A 24,941-nucleotide genomic window follows, 5' to 3' on the forward strand; every position below is an offset into this window, starting at 1 on the left:
CTGTCTGCCTCTCTGCCTACTGGTGATCTCTGTTAAATAAATAAATAAGATCTTAAAAAAAAAAAAAAAAGCGGCTACACCATTTTACATGCCCACCAGCCATGTATGAGGGTTTCAGTTTCTCCACATTCTTATTGATACTTGTTAGCATTTGTCTTTTTTACTCTATCCATCCTAACTGGGTGTGGAGAGGCGTGTGTCTCTGTTTTCCATAGCATGACTCTTTTAACCTATTAGATGTCCAATAAATATTTGTTGGAGAAATGATATTTATATGAGTACGAACAAACAGAACTTGGAACAATTCGTTGGACTCCCAAGTTTACTAATTAGCTAGAAGAGATGAACACAGAGCCCTGTGTCATAAGAATTAAATTTTTATTTTTATTTTTATATTTTTAAGTAGAACTCCATGCCTGAAGTGGGGCTTGAACTCCTGACCCTGAAATCCAAGAGTCACATGCTCCACCGACAGAGCCAGCCAGCCAGGCGTCCCTAGAATTCAGTTTTTAAAAGTTATTTTTAAATGATTTTCTTTTTAGTTGCCAGTATTATCTAGACCACATTATAAAAGGTGGTGATTTGTTATGAAAATTCATGTCGCTTTGCGAGTTTCAGTGTATTTTATAGAATAAGCTAAAATAACAAGCAAAATTCCAACTTTGATGCTGGTCCTATTCCAAACCGACCACTTGCTAGGGAGAACAGGAATGGCTAATAATTCTTGAATCTTGAGGCAAGGCAACTAAAGAAACTAGCATTCCCTACCTGGCCCTTCTTTTGATTTCTCACTGGACCATGTTACAACTCAGAAGCTCCAGACACCAGTTCTAGGGTGAGCGTGTGAACTATTACTCCTGCTTAGAGACCTGCCCATTCCCTCCTCTGGCATGCCTGTCTTCACAAATGCACTTGATAACACTCTTGGGGACATGGGGTGGGGTGGGGGCATAGGAAAATGCAAGTGCAGAAGTTTCTCTGACTAGTTTTCCTCAGTAAACAGTCGACCCTGGGAAACCTAACAGGTTCTGAAAACTTAATGTTGATGATTCTGGACGTCAGAGAAATAAGCAGCTGAATCAGTTCCCTCTTGGGGAACTGGGGTTTAGCTTACTTATCTCCAGTAAGAGGTAATGGCCTAACTGCTTTTGCTTGGCTCTATAAAGTTCTGTCTTGGCCAGAATCCATTCATTTCATCCATACCTACATAGACACTTGTCCCTATCTGTAGCCCTTAAACCCAGAGCTCCATGGAAGTCTGCAAATTAGAGGGCCATGAATGTACTTACAGCTTTGTAGGGCAAAGTTGGTGTGGTAGGGCCACAAAGGTCAAAGGTCATAGTAAGTAGAGCGCTCCAGGTTTCTGTACCTATGACATCATCTTGCCTAACTCCTCTCCAAAGCATAATTCTACTCTAGTATTCTCTACAACTGTTTAGGAGGCACATTTAGCCTCAAACTGGGGGAGTGAGGTGGTGTTTATTTTCCCAAACCACAGTCATCCCCTATCTGTCTAAAGATGTTTCCAAAGGCCAAGAGCAGGCCCCTCGCAGAACCCCGGTAGGAGAAGTATTAGCAGTGGGAAACTTGTCAGCTGCTTGTTGGAGGAAGCACAGCCCAGGCCTGGTTTCTCTGGGGCTCAGTGATAACTTGGGCCGCCAAAGCTGGTGGCAGCCGCCTTGGGGATGGAGAACAAACAGGCAGCTCCAAGGAGGGCCCCTGCGTTTCAGAGTTGAAACAGGAGCCCTCTGAAAGAAAGAGATATTGCGTGTGGCTTCCCTGGTGCCTCGGAGGGCGACGTGGATGACACAGCATCAGCAGCGCTGTCGCGGGGTGGGGACACAGGCGGTAGGAGCCTGTGCCATCCTCAGCCCCTTGGGGGCGAGGTAGCCCCCGCTAAAGCATCAGTTGTGGAGTGTGGGGAAGGGAAGGTGACAAAAGCCGAGTCAGTCTGGAATTTGTTGGACAGAGAGGACGCTCCGGGCCCTAGAGCTAGAAGGACCGAACCCTGGGAGAGAAACAGCCCTAAGTTGGGGGCGGGGTGAAGCGCTGGTTCCTTAATCTCCTGCCCCATCATTTACTCGCCCCACCTGGATGCAGAGCGAGGACCGCGTGCAAAGGCAACCGCGCGGGTGGGGCTCACCCTCGCGTTTGCCTTCGACACCCAGCGGGGCGGTGCCGGGCCAGGGAACCCGACCCCCACGCCACCCCCTCCCGGCCTCCGGGGCGCCCTTCTCGCGCCTCCCGGGCATCGCTGCCTCGCCCTCTCCTCCGTTAAAATAGTGAAACAAACCCTGGAGTGAAGTGATGGAAAGCCGGGGGCGGGGAGTTGCCCGCAAGTGAGGGGCTGGAAGGGAGGGGGCGCGGTGGTCCTAGAGGGTGGCCGGCCGGCCGGCAAGCGCTGGGCTGATCGTGATCGCGCTCAGCTGCGGCGGCCGAGACCCTTCCCCCGGGGCGGCCCGGCCCTCCCGTGCCCCGGGGCGCCAGCGGAGGGCGTGGGGCAAACCTGGGGCTGCGGTGGGGGTGGGGTGGGGGACTCCACCTCCATCCATCCCAGGATGGAAACTGCGGTCGCCCCGCTAAAATCGGGGCGGGGGCGGCGGTGGGGACCCGCGAGTACTGCGGCTCCCCCCCACCCCCCAGCCCGAGCCGCCGCCGCAGCCGCCGCTCAGTAACACGTCCCCAGGAGACTGGCAGGAGCAACACGTGATGTGTCTACTTATCAGGGGGAGAGGGGGAGAGCGAGTCTCCGAGCGTGCGGGCGAGGAAGCGGGGCGGGGGGCCGAGGCGGGGGCCGGGACGACGGCTGGGGCGCCGGGGTCGCCAGCTCCTCGCCCACCTCCCTCCCCGTGGGAGAAGAGGAGGAGGGGAAGTGACTGCGGAGTTGATGAACTTTGCACATCCAGAAACGCCATTTTGATTCCTTTTCCGGAACAAGTTTGCATCTCTCCTCTCTCTCTCCCTGAAGCCCACCGGTCCCCACTGCATCATGCCTGGGAGCCAAGAGCCCTGCCGGGCCGTAAGTACGCGCCCGGGGTTCCGGCTCCCGGGAGTCGGGTGGCAGCGAGATGTCTAGGGCTGAAGGGGAGCGACCTTTTAAAGAACTTTTGGGGATGGGGAGGGTGAAGTGTGCGGAGCGCGTTGTACTTTTTAAACTCGGCGTTTCCCGGAGCCGAGGACCCGAGCGCCCCACGCCGCGCTACGTGCGCTCGGGGCGGTGGGGCCGGCCGGGGATGAGCCGGGCAGCCCTCTCCCCTCGGGCTGCGCGCCGGGCCGCTCCTCCTCCTCCTCCCCTCCTCCCCCTCCTCCTCCTCCTCCTCCCCTTCCTCCGCTCCTTTTCCCCTTCCCGAGCTGCCGGCTCTGCCAACCAGCTCCCAGCGCGAGCCGCCGCGGCCGCCGCAGCGCCCCGCCGCCAGGACCTGATGCGCATCCATATTAGCCGTCCGAGCGCAGGAATCCGGCCCGACCCGCGCCGCCGCGCCCGCCGCGGAATTTATTTTTAACCAGCACCGCCGGGACTCGGATGGTGCGCGCACCGCCGGCCAGAAACATCTTCCCAGCGCTGCTCTCCATCTTCCGCCCTCTCTCCCCCGACATCCTCCCCCCCCATGTGGGAGGGGAAACTTTTCTCCTACATACTTTCGAGTCCCACTCGGGCCGAGAAGCGCGGAGATGACGGCGCCCGTCCGCCGCCGCAAGGTATCCGGGGGGTGCCCGCCTGGGGTGCTCGCTCGGGGGTGCCCGCTCGGGGCTGCGCGGTGGGAGCATCCGCCGCGCCCTGCTCGGCGGACTTTGATCCTCCCCGGCGGACGGCGCCGGCCGGGAGGGGGCCGCGGGCAACCCTGCGCCCTCCCCTGTCCCCGGCTCCTGGCTGGGGGGGTTACGCCGACCACCGCCCCCGGGTGACCGGGGGAGGAGGGGGCCGGAGCCGTGTCCGCGCGTATTGTTCCCTTGCCCTTCCGTTGGCGGTGTACGTGTTTTCGTGGGAGCCATCGGTGTGGAGCGGAGCCTGCATCGCGGGGCGGGGGGGGGAACCTCGGCACCCGGCGCCGTCACGAGCACAGGAAGGAGGCCGGGAGCATCCGAGGCGGGGCCGGCCGCCGGGCCCGCTTCGCCGCCCAGCTGTGGAGCGCGCTCGGAAACTTTTGTCCGCCGCCCGCTGGACCAATTTTTCCCGAGTTCTGGGGCTTCCCTTTCTCCTCCCATCTCGGCCCGTAGCGCCGAGCCGGGGCGGCGGTTGCGGGGGGGGGCGGCTGGCGTCGAGGGGCAGGGGACCCAGTTGCGGGGGGGGGGCACCCGGCCTCGGGCCCGTCCCCCCGCGCCCCCTCCCCACTCGCGGTCTCTTAGGAAACTGCGACCTTAATGGTTGCTAAGGAGCAGGGGAGGTCCTTCCCGTCGCCGGCCCCCTCCCTGGGTAGCGGCGTGTTTTCTGGAAGGGCCGAGGGTCGCGTCGAGGATGTGGTGACTCGCTCCCTGGCCGCTCGTGGGGCCGGGCCAGGCGCGTGAGTGCGGGGCGCGGCGACGGAGCCCACTTCTGTGCGGGGCCACTTTCTTTTTCGGGCGGGCGGCGGGGGGGCGGGGGTTGGCCTCGGGCAGAGCAGGGGCACAGGGGGCACGAGGACCCGGGGGTCGCGGGGACCGAGCAGCGTGCGGGCGGGTTGACAGGCGCCGCGTGCAGCTCGCGTCCAGCGTCCGCGGTGCATCGGTGATGGGTTATAAAAGAGGAGGAAAGTGTTTCTCCTTGCTCAGCAGATTTGCCCTCCCTCGCTCCTTACTGGTTAGAAGATAGAACGTGAGCCCAGATCCGGACGAGCAGTTCACATTCCATTACGAAATTCTACACGGCTTCAGAGCCAGCAGCAGCGCACATTCGGGGCACTTTGGAGTTTTTTCTTTTTTGGGGGGGATGGTGGGTGGTGGTGCAGAGAAATAAAAAGGTGAATTAAAAAATATAACTTTTTTGGTATGCTGAAAAACCTGTCTGAGGGTTTTCATCAGTAGAAAAATTACGCCTCGTGCTTGTTGTAGAGTTTAGATTCAAGCCCAGCCTTTTTAAAAGTCAGTGGAAATAAAGTTTGTCTGTTGGATGGGGATGCTGGAAATAGCGAGGTATTTTGGTCTCAACGACGAGACTTGAGATGATTTCTGCAAAGGCTGAGTTGCTAATGTGCATCCCATATTTTGGAGATCTTTTTCTCTTTTAGACGCGAAGTGGTCTGTGCATGTGCGCATGAATGTAGTCTGAAATAAGTTTAGTTGAAGTGGAAGGTGGAGAAAAGGGAACTGCAGAGCAAAGAATGGTTTTTGTTAGTTTTAGGTTGGTTGGTTGGTTTCCCTTCTCCCCATAGCCCTTAAAAGCATCCTCTCGACCTGGTGCTTTTCCGAGTAGGCAGGTACGGTTCTAAGACATAGTGTAACCCGGAAGTCTAAGTTAGAGGCTGGAGTCCTGGCTGAAACTTTTTTTTTTTTTTCTTAAGCATTTAGTTCTGTGCTTCCTTCAAGAGTCACACAGAACTTTTGAAGAAATGGGTTCGAAATTAGCCTTCTAAATAATTTATGCAGCGGTGAGCCACTAATGTTCCGGGGTTTTTTGTTGTTGTTGTTTGTTTGTTTGTTTGTGTTTTACCTCTGCATTTTGGAGGGAGCTTTCTGGGTGGGTACCCGCTGATGGATCTTGCTTTGATGTGTTTTTGAGCTTTGGTTACACTGATGAATTAAACATTTGAATGTCTTTTATCAAGTTTTAAATGTGTGAAAAAACACCTTCTCTCCCACCCACCCCCACTTTTACAAAAGAAAGGGAGAGCCCTTTGATTCGGTTATTTGTTTAGCTTGTGCTCCATTTTAGGCTGTTAATGAACTTGCACTGTTTCATCATTCTTAAAAATACTGCTAAGCAGGTTGCGTGGGGGGATGTTTTGTTTTTAGAGGATTTGCTGGTTCTGTGGTACCTGCTGCTGGTGCTAACTATTACAGGGCACATCATTCTCGGGGTGTTTCCGGATAACTATTGAATTTCTCATCGGAAATTCAGAGCCTCAGCCCTTATGGCAGACAGAGTTTGTTCTGTGATGGGGAGGATGGGGCTGACTCAGTTGGCACAGGTGATGCATCCATTCCTAACTGTTTACATCTTCCAACAAGTGACCTTTTGATTGCAGGGTCTTTTATTTGAGATAGCTTCAGGCAGAGACTCCTGAGATATTCCTTGCTTCCAGCACAGGTATAGGGTATAGAACGTTGAAGAAGGAAAACAAACCTACCCTGTTAGTGTGCGTCTGATCAGGTGGTTTATTGGTTATCTGCTGTCTTGTCAGGCAACAGCTAGATGCCATGATGTGGTTTGCATTTTCACTCTTCAGTTTTAAACAGCTCTGTTGATCCACTTCCTAAGGTCAGTTTGGAAATCTTCGCTTGCCGTCCTTATCCTTAGTTGTTAACACCATTTATTGCCTTCAGCAAGGAAAAGTTCCTGGGTAAGGACGTTAAAAAATTCTACCCTTTTAGGATTCTGTATGATATAATTAATATAAATTTAACTTCTCCAAAAATTGGTTAAGCATGCTCACTAGAAACAGAAGTGAATCCTTTTGATGTTTCTATTCATTATCCTTTTGGAAAGTAGGTGGTGCTTAAAAGGTCATAGGATAAGGGTTGCTAAGCAGCTAAACAGAAGGATGCTAAAATTAACCAAAGCATTTTTGAAAGGGAGTTCTTCCCTGTTTTACATTATTTACTAGATTTAATTAATTTCAGAATCCTCCGCGTCCTCTGACCAAGGAAGGTAGGCTGTTAGGTTTGTTTTGTTTTTGTTATCATATTTAAATAATCTCTCTCTCTTTTGTAAGTGTCTTTTAATTGAAGTTAAGGCTCTCTGACCAACTCTGGTGTCAGATGGCAGCTGGGCTGGGCAGACTTCTTGTCTGATACCCATGTGTTCAGGTTAAACCTCCCCTTCCTGAGGGTACACGAGCAACATCACCTTTGTCCATCTCTTTATTGCAGGTTGTTTGGTTGTTTGGAAAATCTAGCTCATCCACAAATTGATGTCTTCCTTTACTCTTTATTGAGCAGATTTGCATCCAAAAGATAGAAGTGTAATATAGTATCAATAGTGTGCAGTAGAGTCCCTCCTGATAGCAGGACCATCATCTTTCCCCCCCTTTCCTGAGATTAGATTAGGCTTTCCTAGGAGGCCCCCCCCACCCCCAGTTTTTCATATTGTAGAAAATAATCGTATTAGGTATGGAATATCTTTGGAAGGGTGACCAAATGTAAAAATAAATAAATATGTAAAAAGTGTGACTTACTTACCTAACATTTCTGCTGAGAGTAGGTGTAATAAGGGTCTTGAACTTGTGCAGTGAGAGAAATGGTTGAAATGTTAACTGAAGTCCGGTTGGTAAGCATCCTCTCTTGGCTGAAAGGCAAGCCTGCTGTTCTAAGTTAGAAGTTTCCCCCTCACAGTTGCTTCTGGATGTCTGACCTACTGAAAAGGCAGAGTTGAGTAACATTTTTTATATCCAAGTATAATTAAGAAATTGGATGGGTTTTTGGGAGGGGGCAGGGCACATGAGCTCTCTTCCTCGCTCTCTCTTTCAGACTTAGTGATTTTTGAGTAGAAAGAGGCACAGCCCTCTTCAAAAAGCAGGGGTCAGATTGTGTTTTCCACGCCCCGGGGGGCCTCCCCATAAATCAGAGTAAAAGGTGTACCGTATGAAACAGAGGGAGGCATACAGTGTGCTTTCTGAAATGCATCACTTATTTTTAATTTCCCCACTCCCATAGAAGGCAGGGTAGAGAGGAAAACCATCTGCTGTGTTTGTACCACGACTGAGGTAGCAGAACAGGGAAGGTGGGGAGTCAGGGAGACAGACTACGTTGGCTGCCCTGGGGCGCGGTGTCACCGCCGACCGTGCTGGTCTCGGGGGTCTCTGGTCACCTTTGGGGTGCTCTCCGTTCTTGTGAAGGGAAGGCAGTGTGGAGTGCAGCCGGGGATTGTGGTCCCTGTGGGTTGGTGGAGACCGAGCACAGCCTAGGAGGAGGGCTCTGGGAGCTGTTCCTGCCAGTTCCTGGTGCATCTTGTTTCTAAGGGTACTCCGGGTACAGGTGAGCCCTTCGGCCCCTTGGTGAAGGTGGTGGCCTGTGAATAAGGTGCTTCAGACAAAAGAAGTGGGAGAGGGTGGAGATGTTTGCTCAGTGTGATTCAAGCAAGTAATGCTAAGAGAATTTGAAAGCCTCTGTAAAGTCCCCAAGACTGGGGAGACTGGGTGCTGCCTGCCCTTGCAGGATTCACCTCAGGCCTTTCAGACTCCCCGAGGGTGGGTGGTCTTGATAAAGTAGAGATGGCCCAGGGAGCACCCCCCCACCCCCATTTCTTTGTCAGCTGGCCTGACTGCTGTGAAAAAGTCACAGTGGGGGTAATTAGATAAAGCTTTTAAATGGCTTTATTTGTTTTTCCCCTGGCTTGCTTAGTATCTCTTTTCCCCTTCCTTTTTCAGAGGCCAGTGGGGTAGGATGGTCAAAAGAATGTGTGAGGCTTACTGGCGTAATGACTTTTTTAAAATTTCAGCTTTCAGGAGAGTGTACCTTGCACAGAGTCTTCACCCTGCTCTTGTGAAGGCCTTGAACAGAGATTCAAGTTTTATCCTCAGAGCAACAGACACAGCGAGGGTTAGGCAGGTGTATTAACCCATTTTACAGCTGTGCCGGTTTCCAAGCTGGCTGGTAGTGAGCCTAATCCCAGTCTAGCTCCATACCACACCTGCTTTTCAAAATCCGCCTTGCCTGCGAACACGGAGCATCAAATATGAGCCTGCATGTGTGTTTTAAATGAGACCAGACCCTTTTCACAATAATTCTGTGTTGAATTTGAAGACGTAAGGCAATTAAAAAGAAACTTTTTAGCCTTTATCTCTGTGGATGAACGTGATGATACACTTTTTATTTTTCTTCAGTAGGTTTTCTACCTCCTGGAATTGTTGTAAGGATAATAAATGTTCCCGAAACTCAAACTCTATATATGGAAGAAAGTAGTATATTTTGAGCTCAGGAAACTTTGTGGGTATCCACTCTGGATTTCCTTTCCAGAATTGTGCACAACTCCGGGACTTGAGGCAAAACTCGCCTGGGGTTTCTGTTCCAGTCGAGGAAATGCAGCACTTTCTTTTTTTCCTTGGGTGCTGAGGGACAAACAGAAAGAGTCAATTTTTCTTAATGAAGTTCACTTGGGGTGGATTTTAAGGACAAGGCACGTAGTAAGCTTTGGACTCATCCTTTAAAGCAGTGGTTCTCAGAGTTGGCGGTTTGCCCCCAGGGGCATTTGGCAATGTCTGGAGACATTTTTGATTGCCCTGCTTGGGGGAGGGGTGCCACCGGCCTCGAGTGGGTAGAGGCCCAGGATGCTGTTACCCATCCCACAGTGCAGCGGCTGGCCTCACAACAAAGAATTACCCAGTCCAGAACGTCAGTAGGTGGAGGTTGAGAAAGCCTGCATTAAAGGTACGGCCGGGGTGGCCCGTGTCCTGTGCACCAGTAGCCCGGGTGTACTCCGCGGAGGCCACATGACCTATTTGCAGATCTGAAATTTCATAAAGCGAGTGAGCTCCCATTACATGCCTGTAAGGTACCACAGTTGGCACATTCAGGGTTTCACAGAAAATTCAGGGTTGGGGAAAACATTAAGTGGCGTTAAATGTATTTAAAAGCCCCATAGTAAATAAAAGTTCTAGAACTCATCTGCTCCTAAAGCAAACCAGATTCGTTGGCACTGGGAAGCTGCTCAGAGTCACTTCAGTTATTGGGAAACTCGCTTTGGTTCTGTCATCTGCCAGTTCTCCCTCATGTTTTAAGTTATGCGGAGAGTATCTCTCCCCGCCCCCCCACCCCATGTGTTCGAACTAGCCTTTACTCGCTTGACAGTCTGTGTCTTTGCACTCGCAAGTGCAAAAGAAGTCTCCCTTTGTTTTGTTTTGTCAAGTTTTTGCAAAATTCTTACATAACTATCCACCCTTTTGACAGGGCAGCGTTTGGGAACCGGTCTTCTGTCCCTACATCTCCTCTTGAGGGGGTGGTTGGCAGGCTGCTGCCCTAGCTGGAAGGGATGGGGAGGGAACGTGGGGGAAGACACAGTGATTATTTTGGTGTTCTCAGGACTGCTGGATCTCACATATGTGAAAAGGTAGTTGATTTAAAGAAACTGAATGTGGTGTGTAAACTTGAAACTGAATTTCCTCAGGCCCAGGAAGGTCTAGGATAGTGACAGGAGTGATCTTGAAGCCACAGGTGCTACTTCCCTGACCTTGTTCCCTGTCTCCACCCCCCCCCCCCCCCCCCCGCCCCAACCCCAGGCCTCTGTCACAGGGGCTGGAGGTGAGGAGCTGAGAAGGAGGCAGGAAGAGAGGGAGAGTGAATTCCAGAAAGGGAAGGGCTGGATGCCTGTGCTGGGAAGTAGCAGTTAGCCCTGAGATGGCCTGGGCTCCCTCTGACCTTAGAGAAACATGTGGCTCTTGAAGTTAGCTTTTTTTTTTTTTTAAAAAAAAAACATCCTAAACCCGTGGGTAGACAATAAGCATCGGTCCACATCTGTTTATGCTGTTTTTGCTCAGGGACCTGCTCTGAAGTCACTTGACCATCCTGTCCCAAGTATCAGGAGCCATGGACTCTCGTGCTTTTCTGCCCTCTCCCCTAGCTTCTAATCAGGCAGCTCCCTGCCCTCTGTCTCCATTTACAGCTCTTCCCAAGCCCAGACCTTTGGTCTCCCAGCTCTCCTGCAGGTGCCCCAGAAGTCACTTGTAAAAATAAAAGCTCTCCCCCTCCCTTCTAGAAGGTGGTCTGAAACACACTATCCACCCAGTCTTCGGGCCAGGAAGCACTTGGCCATCCTGGCTTGCATCTGTCTCCGTCCTGAAGTCCAGTGACCAGACCGTCCTGGAAACTTCTCGCAGGTCGGACTCCAATCTCAGCTCTGCCAGGCCCCTGACCTCGGGTCCTCATCATGTCGCAAACAGCTCTTCAGTTAGCTTCCCGCCACCCATGTCTCCCTGCTGTCTCTCATCTTTTGCTCTGCGCAGAAACTCAAGCTGTACATGGTGTTTGCCTGCTGAAAAACATCTCTTGGCTCCCTGTTGTCTACAGGAAGAAATCCAAACTCCTCAGCTTGGCACCCGAGGACCTTCATCATCAGCTTCCAGGCTGTCTGACTAGTTCAGCTCCTGCCACTTCTGGGCACCCCTGACGCACTGAATGGTTTCTGACTGTCTCTGTGTTCGCGTGTCCTTCACTCGAGCTTTCCCCATCTGCTTCTAGAACAGTGTCTTCCATCTTCCTTCGAGACCACTCTCAGAAACCGCCTCTTCCAGGGAGACTCCGGGCCTCCGTCCAGAGTAACTCTTAGCCCCATCCGTCTGGTCTGTCGTAATTTACCTGTTGACGTGTTTTCGCCACCTCAGGAACAGGGAGGGACTTTGACTCTTGTTTTTCCACTAGGAATTGCATCGTATGCCGATTGGACCCATTTTCCAATACAGAAGCGAGATTTTCTGGAGAAGAGCACATATAATTTGGTAGCTAAGTCCTAAATATCAGTACAGATCGAGAGAAGGAAACAGAAGTAAACTTGAGTTTTCAGCAAACCCATCAACGCAGAGACGGGGTGCTAAGTGAACGCCGGTAGAAAAGGATTTTGACTTAACAGAAACTTTAAAATAAAACTTCGCTCAGCTTAATTTACTCGAAATTAAAGAGGAAAAAAAATCTTTGTTAATGCCTGATTGCACTAAAAGCTGTCTCACTAGGGCCCTTACTAATTATAACCACTTTTCATGGCTCTCGGTTTGAAGTTTATATTAAATAGGAGAGATGGGCACACAGATCAAAGACCAAAATCATTTCAGAGCTCCAACGTGTGGGCCCATTTTCTCTGCTTAGTTAGATTTTTGTTTCATTAGTGGTAGGAGTTAATAGGCGTGTTGGTCTGTGTATAATTTAACTTTTCTTTTTTCCGTTACTCCTTGGATTTAAAGCAAAATACTGAACAGAAACCTACAGGGCATAGATCTTGCTTTATTTGTGTGTGTGTGTGTGTGTGTGTGTGTATGTGTACACGCAATGTCCGTACTTGATAGAAGTTAGAGAGATAGATCATACTTATAGAAAGAATCATTTCACTGTTCTAGGGGAACTTTCTTTATTATTAAAAAAAACCCCACTTGTGCATATACAGAATCATCTCAAATTGTTTAAGTCTCTTTTAAGAGAGGTGTATATAGCTTCAGAAATAAGGGAGATACCAGAGAGGTTGGGTCAGAGAGAAGCATTTTGCTTATGGACCCTTTTGTACCTAACAAGTTTTTTTAGGGGCGCCTGGGTGGCTCCGTTGCTTGGACGACTGCCTTCGGCTCAGGTCATGATCCTGGAGTCCCGGGATCGAGTCCCGCATCGGGCTCCCAGCTCCACGGGGAGTCTGCTTCTCTCTCTGACCTTCTCCTCGCTCATGATCTCTCTCACGGTCTCTCTCTCTCAAATAAATAAATAAATAATCTTAAAAATTTTAAAAAAAAAAAAAAGTTTTTTTAGAACTGCATGTTGGAAGAGCTTGGTATCCTTTATATAAGATGAAATCCTAGCTGATTAAAAATATATTCCTGCCTTTAAATAGTTCTTGTGCTTACCTGATAACTAGAGTTTAGGCCCAGATCTAGCAAATACATTCAGATCTAATAGTCTAACTCTGTTGTATTTCTGAGGAGGCTTGTGTATTTTCCTCTGTTGTGGAAAACAGATTTCTTAAAAGTCATTTCTCTTCCACTTAAGGGCTTTAATTGTTTTGAGGAATAATTATATAAAACTGTTTAGTGAACATCTCAAGCAGGTTTCCCATGACTTGGTTAATTAATCCTGTATTGGATCAAAGTATTCTTCTTAAAATTTTAAACTGAGTATAACTTAAAAGAGGCTTGTACCTTGTACATCTCTAAACTTAATTTGTATTTAAATCATGAAAATAAGGTTTCTAAGAACTGTTTGTTGTTCAGGAGCTCAGTAAAGCTTTACAAGCCCCTTTTCCTAAATATATTTTAATCACGAGTTACTATCAGACCCCATCTGCTTTTAGAAAACCGTTTTTCACCCCCACATTTGCCGACCTCATAATGTTAAATTGTTTTTAACATTTACATATCTTTATTTGATTTTTATTTAGTATTTGAATATATGCCATGTGAAGGCTGCAGTAAACACCAGGAGTGCTGGTAGGAGAAGGAGACAGTTGCTAGCTTCATGGAGGTTGGAAAACACCCATTCAACCACTAAGTCGTGTACTTCTGTGCCAAGTGCTAACAGTGGAGTGTAGAACAGGAACCTACAAAGTTTAGCTTCTGTGTGGAGGAGGATAGAGGATACTGGGAGGAAGGTTAAGGGAGGCGTCCCGTGGAGCTAATACCTGAAGGATGGTGGAGGGAAGGAAAGTGTGTTGGAGAACAGTTTATACAAAGGCCCTGAGGTTGGAGGGGAAGGTGGTGTTACCCACCGAATTGAGAGAAGCAGTGTGTGTGTGTGTGTGTGTGTGTGTGTGTGTGTGTAGGGAAAAAAAGACACAAAAACTGAATGACAGCCCAGGGAGGTAGGTGGGGGCTTTAGCACACTGTTTGCAACCCAATTTGTCTTAGAAACTTAGAGGGTGTTAGGCCAAGGAATGGCACAATGAGATTTGCATTTTCAAAGATTATTCCTGCTCAGAGTGGAGAATAGACTAGACGACAAGGAAGCTACTAGTTGCTTTCTGTTTGCAAGATCCCTTAGGAGCCTAGTTTTTCAAAATTTTGAAAACGAGTGGTGGCTTGGCTGTGGTGGCCATAGAGGTGGGGAGCCCTGAAAGGCTTTGATAGAGATCTAAGCGGTGGCAAGGACTAGCTCCTGGGTGGGGTTAGGATGGTGAGGGAGAGGGAGAGATGGCTTCCAGGACTCTGGCTTTTATTGTGGGCGAATGGGGGTGCCTTTCCCTGAGATTAGCATGCTGGATGAAGCAAGGTTTGTAAACACAGTATGTCTCCTGTTCCTTAAAGAGGGATTTTTATGGTCTTCAATACTTACAGGATCTTCTCTACTTGTATGTACTGTTTTCATTGGTTAAAACGTGCATGCCTGGCCTGGCTAAAAGCATGGAAAGTACAACAACAACAACAACAAAAAGTGAGAAAAGGAATCAGACGACTTGCTTCCTCCTTCCCTCTTCCTTCTTTCCTTTTAATTTCCTGACACCAGAAAGAGATGGCAGATTTTCCTGTAGATGGCCCGAGCTTCTGAATGCTTTTCAGATGAGATCTACAATGAAATCTTGAGAGCATTTAAGTTTCTGCTTGTTTTAGTGATGCTTGTGTTTGACTTACGAGCATGGGGCTCAGGGGAGGAGGCTTTGGGTGCGAACCAAGGTAGGACTCGCAAAACTGCCCAAGCCTTTTGACTTAGGAGTGTCAGAACTCCTTCACGACCAGATTTTCCAACGTGTTTCTTCATTTCTCAGTGGTCACCTGACGCTCTGCGTGTCTCAGAACTCCATCAGCATTTTGCTTGACCGGTAATCTGTGTGAAAACAAAGTTCATTCAGTAAACAAAACTTGCTATTATATCTCCTGTTATATCTACTGGGCTTTACACTCGATCTGTGGGTGTCAAAGGAAAGGGTTTAATCCCTGCCACAAGGAGTGGATCTTGTTCCCACTGAGCGATGGTCTAGCCTGTATTTGAACACCTCTGGCGATGGCAGCCTCGCTCCCCCCAGGCAGACCTTGGGTTTTTACTGCGTTAATTAACTTTTTTTTTTTTTTTTCCCAACGCAAACAAATCTTTGTAGAACCAGATAGAGAGCGACGTGTTTTCCACTGAGTTGGTAAAAACTAGAAGCTGGAGTATAGGCACGCTGCCTCTTACAGTCTGACCCTCAGAGCTCTGTCCCTGAGTGCTGCCCTCAGTGACTTTCTCCTGCACTGGAAGTCCTGCTTCCTGCGGGGTGGGGTGCTATATGCCTCACCTGCCTGCACAGCCATCCCCTTGTGGGTGAGCAGGGACCCCATCCCTGAAGGTGATCTCACAAGAAAGCATTAGCCGTGCTCCTAGTTCGGGTGAGTGCTTTCCCTGACGTTCTGCAAATGACTCATCAGAGCCTCAGGTGAGCCCCGGTGCATCCCAGAGATGCTTCTCTTTTATGGTATCGATCCTCACCAAGCTAGCGTGAACATCCTGCGGTGCCCCAGAAAGTGCCGTTTGTTCGCCCACCTTGGGATCAACATGATTTTCCATTTCTAGCTCAGGAGCTTGGGTGTCCTGGCGTCGCTGCGACCATCAGCCCCATTAGAACAGACACCACACGTTATTCCAGCCTGGTATTTGGTAAGATGAACCATTTAGGATTAAAAAAAAAAAAAGAAAGAAAGAAACTCCACAGAGACCTCGTCCTGTCCTACTTCTTTCTAATTGGCATAGCTTGGTCAGGAGATGCTGAAAATTTAAAAACCTGGGTGTAAGCATTTTTTTCTTTTTTTTTTTTTTGAAAATTGAAATTATAAGGCGCTATGCAAACAACTCAGTCTTCCAGCCTGAGGTGTGGATTTGGGGGTTCTGACAAGTTTGTTGCAAATACAGCTTACTAGATAGGGGCCTTATGAATATCCAAACTAGCCCTCAGTAGTATATCCATAGCCAATTATCGGGTGACAAACACACGTAATCTCACTTTCGGATAACCCTTCCATAGCTGCAGACAGTGGTGACGACACACACTATCTCTCGGGTCATTTATTTTTCTCCGGACAGTTGTGTTTTTACACCCGGCTGCCCCTTAAGTGGATGAAAGTTTAATATATTTTATGTAAAGCTCCTGAAGAGGTTAGTGAAACAAGTTAATAAAGAAATACATGCTTTGGGGATTTCATGCGCTTTCTTGAGAGAATTTCATAGTGCTGTCGGGAAGGCCCGGCTGTGGGGTGTTCTTCGGGCTGATCTGTGACATGCCCCTTCGTTGTGAACCCAGAGCCATTGCTGTCTGGCGAAGGATGTGGCGTTGGGATAGGTGCAGGGCAGATGACTGTTTCCTCGGGAAGTGGCTGCCCTGCCTTGGGAGTGGGGGGGAGTCCCAGGCACACGTGGTCAGTCATGGCAGTAAGCGCTGAGAACCCAGATGGTGGTTACTGCTCTTCTCGTTTTCATTGTTGTTCTTGTTTCCTTCTCTGCGCGGGGCCTGATGTTGATGGGGGTGATGACCGTGGCATGTGGGCTGAAGCTCGCTCTTTATCAGTCCACTGGAGAGTCCGTGGGGCGCACGCATGTTCCATGCTGTGGTTATCCTCAGGAAAAAGCGTGGGGGAGCGTATGTGTCTTGGGGAGGGAGTGTGGTCAAATCATGATATTTGGAGGATGTGATCAAAATGGCCCAGCACTTTTATTTCACGGCTGACTTGATAGTCCCTGGAAATCCCTGGAATTTCGGAAGGGCTCCTGTGGGCCGGCCCGTCCTGGGGCCAGTCCTGCCAGTAGCTAATTCTTGTCTCTCCAGAAAGCTACATGCAGAGAAACCCACCCTTAGACAGCAGGAACTGGGATGTGGTCATTCATAGTACAGGGGAGTCTACTGAGGGTACATTTTTAAAAAGTTCAGCAGACCGCATTTGGGTTTATAGATCACCTTTGGTGAGAAACATCACCAGTCAGGGCCCACCCATGTTTGCTTTAAGTCAGCTAAACGAGAAGGTAAGTCTTTCGGTTTCTCTTCTGCCCTTGCTAGACTTAATCAATGACTCCAGTCTGATAACAGAATTCTCAAGTGCTTCCACTTTAATTTTCACCCTTTAATGATAGTTAGGCTTTTCATGTGGAATAACTCTTCAGCATGGGTACTGGGAGCCGCAGTAACAACATCTAACGTTTATTGAGCTTGTACTAGTAACCGTTATCCTGGATTCTTGACACGGATCATCTCCTCCATTCCTTGCAAAGACTCTTGGACGCAGTGATGTCGTCAGGCACCCTCATTATTCAGATGAGGAAATGGAGACCCAGAGTGGCCACAGCTAGTGGGGATCAAACAGGGCACCCTGAGTCCAGAACCCAGGCTTGTAGTTGCTGCTCAGTGACCTCCCGTAATGACACAGTACATTCATCAAGTAAATATTGCCTGAAACCTGCCATGTACAGCCCTTTGGTGCCCATCAAGGGGAAGCGTGTGTAAGAATAGACACGCGACAGGGTTGCTGGCTTCCGGGAAGCAGGTTATCTGGCGTGTGACGAGATGAGTTCAATAGACCGTGACTTCGGTGGAAGATCAGGAGGGGAGAAGCGTGATTGCTGGAGTGAGAGGCTTGCAGAGACTGTGCTGGTTCGCAGATCAGCTGGAGGGAAGGGGCTGTCCCCTGAGCCTTGGGCTGGCCTGTAGGAAAGACCCAGGGGTGAAGCCCTGAATAGACCTTTCTTTTTTTTTTTTTTTTTTTAAAGATTTTATTTATTTATTTGACAGAGAGAAATCACAAGTCCATAGAGAGGCAGGCAGAGAGAGAGAGGGAAGCGGAGGCTCTCCGCCGAGCAGAGAGCCCGATGCGGGACTCGATCCCAGGACTCTGAGATCATGACCTGAGCCGAAGGCAGCGGCCCAACCCACTGAGCCACCCAGGCGCCCCTGGACCTTTCTAAGATAAAATTTCCCCTAAGTCTCCATCAGAGAGGTTCTAGTGGATCGGAGGTTGTCTTCCACATGGTGAGGGATGCCCCACAAAGTGAAACCGCACGGGCGTGGACTTGGGGCTTCTGCTGGTGCCCTGTGCGATGGATGGTGGGGTGCGTGCCTGTCTCTCGGGTTCTTCCTTGTGGACATCCACTTTCAACCTCACTGGAAGTGCTTGAGCTCTGCTTTAAAGTAAGAATCGTACGTGGGCCACTTTGGAGAGTCTGGAAACTGCCGGCTCTGTAATCAATTGGGTGTTGCTTTGGGTTTTTGTCAGGGGCCAGTGCCTTGGAAACAGTTCCCTTATTTTATGTTTTAATGGGTTGTCATTTAATAGATAAATTCAGTATTTTGCCTCAAGGTGTTGGGGTTCAGGTCCGGTGACCTAAGAGGCCTGTGGTAACTAGCGAAGTGGGTGCAGCAATTGGTCTCATTACTGACCTGATCTTAAAATTTGTCCATATTCAAGGGAAGTATCGTTCTTTGGTTGTTTTGCTTTTTAAGCAGTGGGAACCCTGTGGACTGGAGGGCAGTGAGTGATAGAAGGATGTCCTGTCTGCCTTCAGATGTTTTTGGGAGGGAGGTCACCATTGTGCATTGATCCTGCCCTTTTTGGGGGCTGCCTGAGCAAGTTATGGGATCGGGCAGATCTTGAATTGCAGTGAGCACTTGATGGTCTGTTTCCTGTTTCCGGTGGGTCTGTGGAGAAGGACTGTTTTGAAATTGGTAACAAATAGAAAATTTCAGCCTTGTGTGCCACCAGCTCAGTTATAACTGAGCTGTCTTCTGTTCAGTGCTCCCATCCTCCTCCTCGTGGTCCTTTTGCCCATGGCAGTTCAAGTTTCAGGAGGACTAGTGACAGGAACTCTGGATTGGGAGACCAGCCGTTTGCTCCTTTGCTCACCTGTGGGGTACCAGCATCATCTTCCCGGCCTTGGGAGTGGGAATCACTTCTGGGACACTCTCCCTGGATACGGTTCTGGGGGGGGGGGGTGGAAGGAGGAGTGAAACAAGCGCTAACACTCAGCAGTGCGTCCCAGCCCGTGGGGACCCTGGGGCCGGCAGGACGCCGGGAGTGGGAAGTGGTGGGGGAAAGAGGAAGTGATGTCTTCAGATGCACAAGGCTGGCCACGGGGAGAACCAGGCGCAGGGAGGGGGTGGGGTGGGGAACTGACTTCTGGGCAGAAGAGCCCTGTTCAGTCCTGGCCCCAGAGTACAGAAGTACGGGGTTTCTTTGGGGCCGGGGTAGGGCAGGAAGTGGAGTGTGGCTGGAGGAGAGCGTTTGGGGTGTTGAGATGAGTTAGGCACGAGGGCACGAGTCGGGTATTCAGATGGGATTCTGGAAAAATAGACGGGCTAGGGTGTGTGGGCAGTGGTGAGCCCTCACAGGCTTGGAAGCGGGGCCGTGATGTGAGCGGCCTGTCCCGATTGGGAGGTGCAACACAACACAGATGGTAACGTTAATAATTTCTGTCACAGAAAACTGATTGTCTAGGTTACGATGCCGTGAGCTGGGGCTACCTCCTATGTTGAATTTTTGTCTCTGAACAGAGAAAGAGGATTGCTAACCCTAGAAAAAGGAGGCCGTGGAGGAGACGGCATGTCCAGCAAGATGCAAAATGAGCTTGGAATTTGGTGCTGCGTTTAATAGAATAATTTATCCCCACCCCTAGCCCCTCTCTCCCTGAGAGATTTTTCTGCCCAGGGTGTTGCGTGGGCTGCCCTCTGAAGGCTGAAGTGGCTTGAGAGAGGTGGGATCCTTGTTCAGCAGCTAGAGCTCAGTCAGCGATGTGTCACCTCGCTCAGTTGTATTTTACTCATGGGTGCTTATTTGAGGTCATCAGCGAGCCGAATTAGTTAGAGGAGAGAGACTCCTCTCTTTTCCCTCTGAGGGTAGACCTGGGGAGTCCAAGGGGACTATTTATGCTAATTATGATCACCAGTTTGCCAGCTGGGAGGAAGGAACGGGCTGGCAGAGGGAGCAGACAGAGGGCTGGCTCCTGTGCAGTCCCGGCTGACCTGGGGGTGAGGGCACTGCTGGAGAGGGGGTGTTCCCGAGGAGGAAGCGGGGTGGGCTAGTGGGTCCTTCTGTTCATGGGAGCATGTATGTGCCTGCACCCAGGGGTCGGCTCTGCCCCTCCTGCTCCACACCCTCTGCCCTCTGGTTACGCCTCCCTCTCTGAGGATGACCTCAGCGGGGAAGGGGGGGATGCCCAGGTCTTAACACCCCCCACCTCCGTGTGTATGTGTGTGTGTGTGTAGGGAGTCAGATAGTAGGCCCCAAAGACCGCCAGTGGTTTATTCACTGTAGTACGGACACGATATTGCCTTTATTCTCAGGGCCTTTATTCTCAGGTTTCACCCTCCGGGGAGGACATGTCCGATTCTGTACCTGTGGCTTGATGCATTTCAAAGCCGGTACTCCCGGACTGAGGGAGCTGACTACGAGGGTTGTGAAAAATGTGGGGAGGCCCCCTTGATCCGGGAGGTGGGGCACAACACAGATGGTGACGTTAATAATTTCTGTCACCTAAAACTGATTGTTGGGGTTACGATGCCGTGAGCTGGAGGCCAACTCCTGTGTTGGATTTCTGTCTCTGAACATGGTCTCTCATTTGCACTAGATGTGGGGTGGAGGAACTGGGGTGCTGGTCCGCTCTAATGGGGCTTTGGGGGACCAACCAGGGGATGGGGCGGGAGGCATCTTCCTTGGTGCTTGTTTGACAGAATGTACCGGTTCCAGAGGGAATGCCCCTGGTCTGCCCCGAGCCTTGTGCTGGGTGGTCGCCTGCCTTACTCCAGTGGAGGCAGTACTCCCCTCTTTTTAGAGACAGGAAGCTGAGACTTAGTGGTGCCCCTGTTTCTGAGGTCATGCAGCCAGTGTCAGACTGCTGGGAAGCTTTCTGTCCTGGCCACCTTAAGGGACGTTCTTTTGTTACACAAAATTGCGTTACACCTTGGTACCTGGAGAGCTCCTAGCCGGCATTTCTGAACCCTGATTTGGTTTATTTGTCTTGACTCCTGAACAGTTTGTTCGGATTGGAGTAGAACACGGTATTTGAATGCCTCAAAATTTGCCTGAAATGCCCCTCACCGAGCCACCTCCCTGCGAGTAGGACACTGGCTTGAGGCATGGTGGAGCATGGCGGCTCTTGCCTTCGGTTTTCGCTCTGAAAGGAATTCGCACTGCAGTGTGGACCCCAGGCCAAGTACCCATGGGAGGCCGAAGGCCAACAGAAGAAGCCGAAGTGTGGGCTGCGGTCCAGGCAGGAAAGGGCAGGTGGGGTTTGGAGTTTTGGGTGATAATTTGGGGTTGAGGACCGCGTACTGGACATGGTAGGATTGGAGGGCTGTCTGGGGTGGGGTGGGGCGAGGCGGATTTGGAGCTTTCCTTCCTTCCGTAAGGGCGGAGGGAGTCCTAAGGTTTTGAGCAGAGACCTAACAGGTTGGCCTGAGCTTTGGAGACGTCCTGGGAAGGAGGGGCGTGGTGTGTCTGTGCATTGGGTGGCTGCTGTGGCTGCTTCGCTGTTCCCTGGTGGCCCCAGGCAGAGTGCCTCCATGTCAGCTGGTACAGGCTGAACCAAGCAGTGCTCATGATCTCTGGGGCGCCTGAAGCCACTGGCGGGATGTATACACACAGGGAGGCTTTATTTCTTTACAGCCATAGATTTGTTTAAAAGCTGAATCACATACCCTGGCTTCGTACTTGACTTCTGAGTTACCGGCTCCAGATGAGCTGCCCTCAGGAGGGCGATGGGTGGAAGGGCGGGTGCCCTGGGCAGCAGGAGACCTGGTTCGTAGAAGGGCTGGCTTCAGATTCTTCCTGTCTCCTCTCCCCCTTGGGGGCTCGTTTGCCGAAATTCTGTGTCATCTTTCTAATGTTGGCATATGGGTTTGTTCGTTCCTAGCTGGTTTATTGAAGGTGGGGCCGGAAGGCTTTCTTGGCACATGTGTGTCCTGAGCCTTGTGTGGACGCCTGGCCTGGAGCACTGGGAATGTCTGTGCGCCTGTGGCCCCGGGGACCAGAGCCAGTCTGCCAGCCCCACCCCGCCAACCTGGTTTTCAGGTCTGCGGCTGTCTTCGGTGGTGATGGGTGACAGAAACTGGTGTTGTCTGCCACAGCCCACGGAGAGCAGAGATGCTCTCACCTGCCCGAACTGGGAGGAGCAGAGACGGCCTGGATGGAGGAGCTTTACGGAGGACTCCCCCGGGTCGTCTCTACCCCTCGCCACCAGGCTGCCTTCTCGGAGAATCCTGCCAGTCCGAACGCCCTTTCCAGCCTCTCCTTTGCTCTTTGGCCCTTGGGTGAGGCTGGAAGTGCCAGAGAGAGAGGCATCTGGGAGCCAGGGCCGCATAACTCCCAGACGCCCGATGCCACCCCAGGGACGCAGACCTGGTGGAGCTGGCCCATCGCAGCCCCCCGGGTCCGATCCCGCTACGGGGACACGCTGCATACCTGTGTGCCGAGTGCCCGTTCCCTGCCTGCGTGGGGCCTCCCAGCCCTTTCTCTTCAGAGCTCGGACCCTGGGCTTGCCACTTTTTGCCCCCTTCCCGTTCCTTTGTAGCCCTAGTCATTTTCAAGAAGCAGATGCATACTGTTCTGGGCCAGTGGGGGTGCCTGGTTTTCTTGCATTGTCTCCACAGTCCTCGCAACGGCCATGCCACACGGGGGTCATTGTTCATAGCTTGCCCGTAGGGAAAATGGGGTTTGAGGAGAAGGTCCCAGTCATACGAGGTACGCTCAGTATACAGGACACTCTGTGCTCCCCAGCTTTTGGTGCTCTGTCTCATGTAATTTGTTTGTTGACTTGTGAGGTTGTTGTTATCTCCATTTTTACAGATGGGGAAGCTGAGGCTGAGAGCATTTAAAGCACTTGCCTGGGGTCCCTCCAGCCCTAAGTGACAGGGTCACAATTTGAGCCCCAGCCACTGTCCTCCAGGACACGCACACTTGATCTTGGCTCTTCTGTAGTTGTTCAAGTAGAAATTTCTCCTTTGCGGCTGATGTAAAGCTGAGTGTTTTCCAACACTCGCCATTTCTAAAAGGGGGAGAGAGGGAGCGATGGGTATCATGCACCCACTATAGTTTTAGGCGCATAGGCTGTGTTTTCCTTACACTAGAGGGGAGGGTAAGCTCCTTGAGGATTTTTTGTTCCTTTTTATCTGTTTTCTCCATCCATGTCTGGGTGTTCAGTCAGTACTCCATGAATGAATGAATGAATGAACAAACGAACGAATGAACAAGGCAGAGAAACGTGTGACTTGCCCATAGGCACACACCACAGTTGAGAACAACTTTTGCCCTTCACACCACAGATCTTTTTTTTTTTTTTTTAGCAGATGTTTTTTACGCACATAAAATTTCGGGAGTAATCAGATCTATGTCATGGGATTGTAGGGCATGATATAAAACACTATAAATACTTACCCAGTATCTGGCACGGAGTAAACATGGGATGAGCGGCGTTGCGTTTGCTGTGTTTCCCATCGTTTGTCTGCATATGTCTTCCTTTGGGGCAGGGTTGCTGTGCCCATCAGCCAAGCTGACAGTTTGCTAGCCCCTGAAACTTTTAATTTTATTAATCGAATGTTCCTATCTCTGCTGTACTCTCTGTCAAGCCATAACAAGTAGTGAAATTGGTGAAATCCGTTTAAACCTACCCCAGGCAAGGGGCTATGACTAGCAGGAGCTGATTCAATTATATTGGTGTCTGCTTTGTTTCCAGTCCGAATGCTGCACTGGAGGGGCCTGGGGGATCAGTGTTCGGTTATTCCCCTCACACCCCCTGAATTTACAGGTGAGGAACCTGAGGCCTGGGGAGCTATGGGGGCAGAGCTGGGGGTATCTCAGGCTTGTGTGTTAGGTTGTCTTCAACGTCAGTAACCCCGCCACGTCCAGAGTCCCAGAAGTTTGTCCTTGGTGGGATTGTCTGAACGTTTCTGTAGGAGCTGCCATTATACCTGCTAAGGATGTTAGTGAGTAGATCTGACCAAGAGCTGGTGAATCAGAACCACAGTCCTCCGTGACTGTTTCTCATGAATAAAATGTTCATATTTAATGTAGGTAACACGAGGGAGGGCAAAGAACGTAAAACCTGTCATCCTGTCACTCCGATGGCAAAGGAAATATTCCAAAGTCTTAAAAAACGGTTTTCCCCCATTAGATTGCTGTTGTTTTGTTGCCGATTGTACTCCTACACACCTTAGAAACTTATATGAACAAAAAGGAAGAAAAGTCTAGTAAAGCGCAAAGGAAAAGAAAGTAAAATGATTTACTTTTACAAGTCATAACTTTCATTATGTCCTTCCAGCTGGCTGATGTGGATACACACACTTACTGTAAAATTGGCATTCATTACGTTGGTGGACAATAAGCCCATTTTTGTACATGCCTTTATACCAATCTATTAAAGATTTAATGTGATATGATAAGTATTTGCTGATGTACTTAAATATCCTTTGACATGAAAATCATGTCATTTGGATGTGGCATAATTTGGTGGGAGGGCCAAAGGCTAATGTTTTCTTTCATTAGGCTCTTTTCCTAGGTTAAATGAAACCAATCTAGGATTAAAATATTTACATACATTAATCAGAAATTGATATATACTAAGGAGGAAAACGCTGAACAGAATAAAATATATTTATTTTTTGGTTAGTTTATGATCTGTCCTCTTATTACTCTAAACAAATTAGTCACTGACGAAAAGCCTATTGAGCAGTTCAAAAAATCCTTCTAAAGGGTCAGAGTGTCTTAAGGTGTTTTCCATCCTGTATAGGACACTGTGTTGTGAATGTCCCATATGATGTGATATGTAATTTACCTGTGATTGTGTTTTTAATTGGGCATTTTGTTTTCATCAGTGTCATGTTACATGGATATTTTAGAGCAGTTATTTCCAATTTTTTCCCAATGTAAGGGCCTGTTTTCATGTAAAAACTTTCTCTAGAGCAAGCATAATTTCAATTACAGATTCTGTTGGCAGGCTTTGATAGAAAATTCTTAAAAACAGGGTACATAGGTGGCTCAGCCGGTTCAGGGTCTGCCTTCAGCTGGGGTCATGATCTCAGGGTCCTGGGATTAAGTCCCGTATCGGGCTCCAAGCTTAGGCGGGGAGTCTGCTTCTCCCTCTGCCTCTGCCTCTCTCCCGGTTAGTTCTGTCTCTCTCTCCCTCTCAAATGAATAAATAAAATCTTCCAAAAAAAAAAAAAAAAAACTCTTAAAAAAATT

The 24,941-nt window shown here is 49.9% G+C and overlaps 1 protein-coding gene across 1 annotated transcript in view; it reads left to right on the forward strand.

The window, feature by feature from the left end:
* Positions 1-3,326: 3,326 nt before the first annotated feature.
* Positions 3,327-24,941, forward strand: part of RREB1 (ras responsive element binding protein 1) — a 127,239-nt gene continuing 105,624 nt past the window's right edge. Inside the window, 1 exon segment of the mRNA XM_004753673.3 lies at positions 3,327-3,699. The gene's annotated coding sequence lies outside the window, so the exon portion shown is untranslated.

This window comes from Mustela putorius, unplaced genomic scaffold (assembly GCF_011764305.1).
Source record: "Mustela putorius furo isolate JIRA1106 unplaced genomic scaffold, ASM1176430v1.1 tig00003870_pilon_pilon_pilon, whole genome shotgun sequence".
In the NCBI taxonomy this organism is placed as follows: Eukaryota; Metazoa; Chordata; class Mammalia; order Carnivora; family Mustelidae; genus Mustela; species Mustela putorius.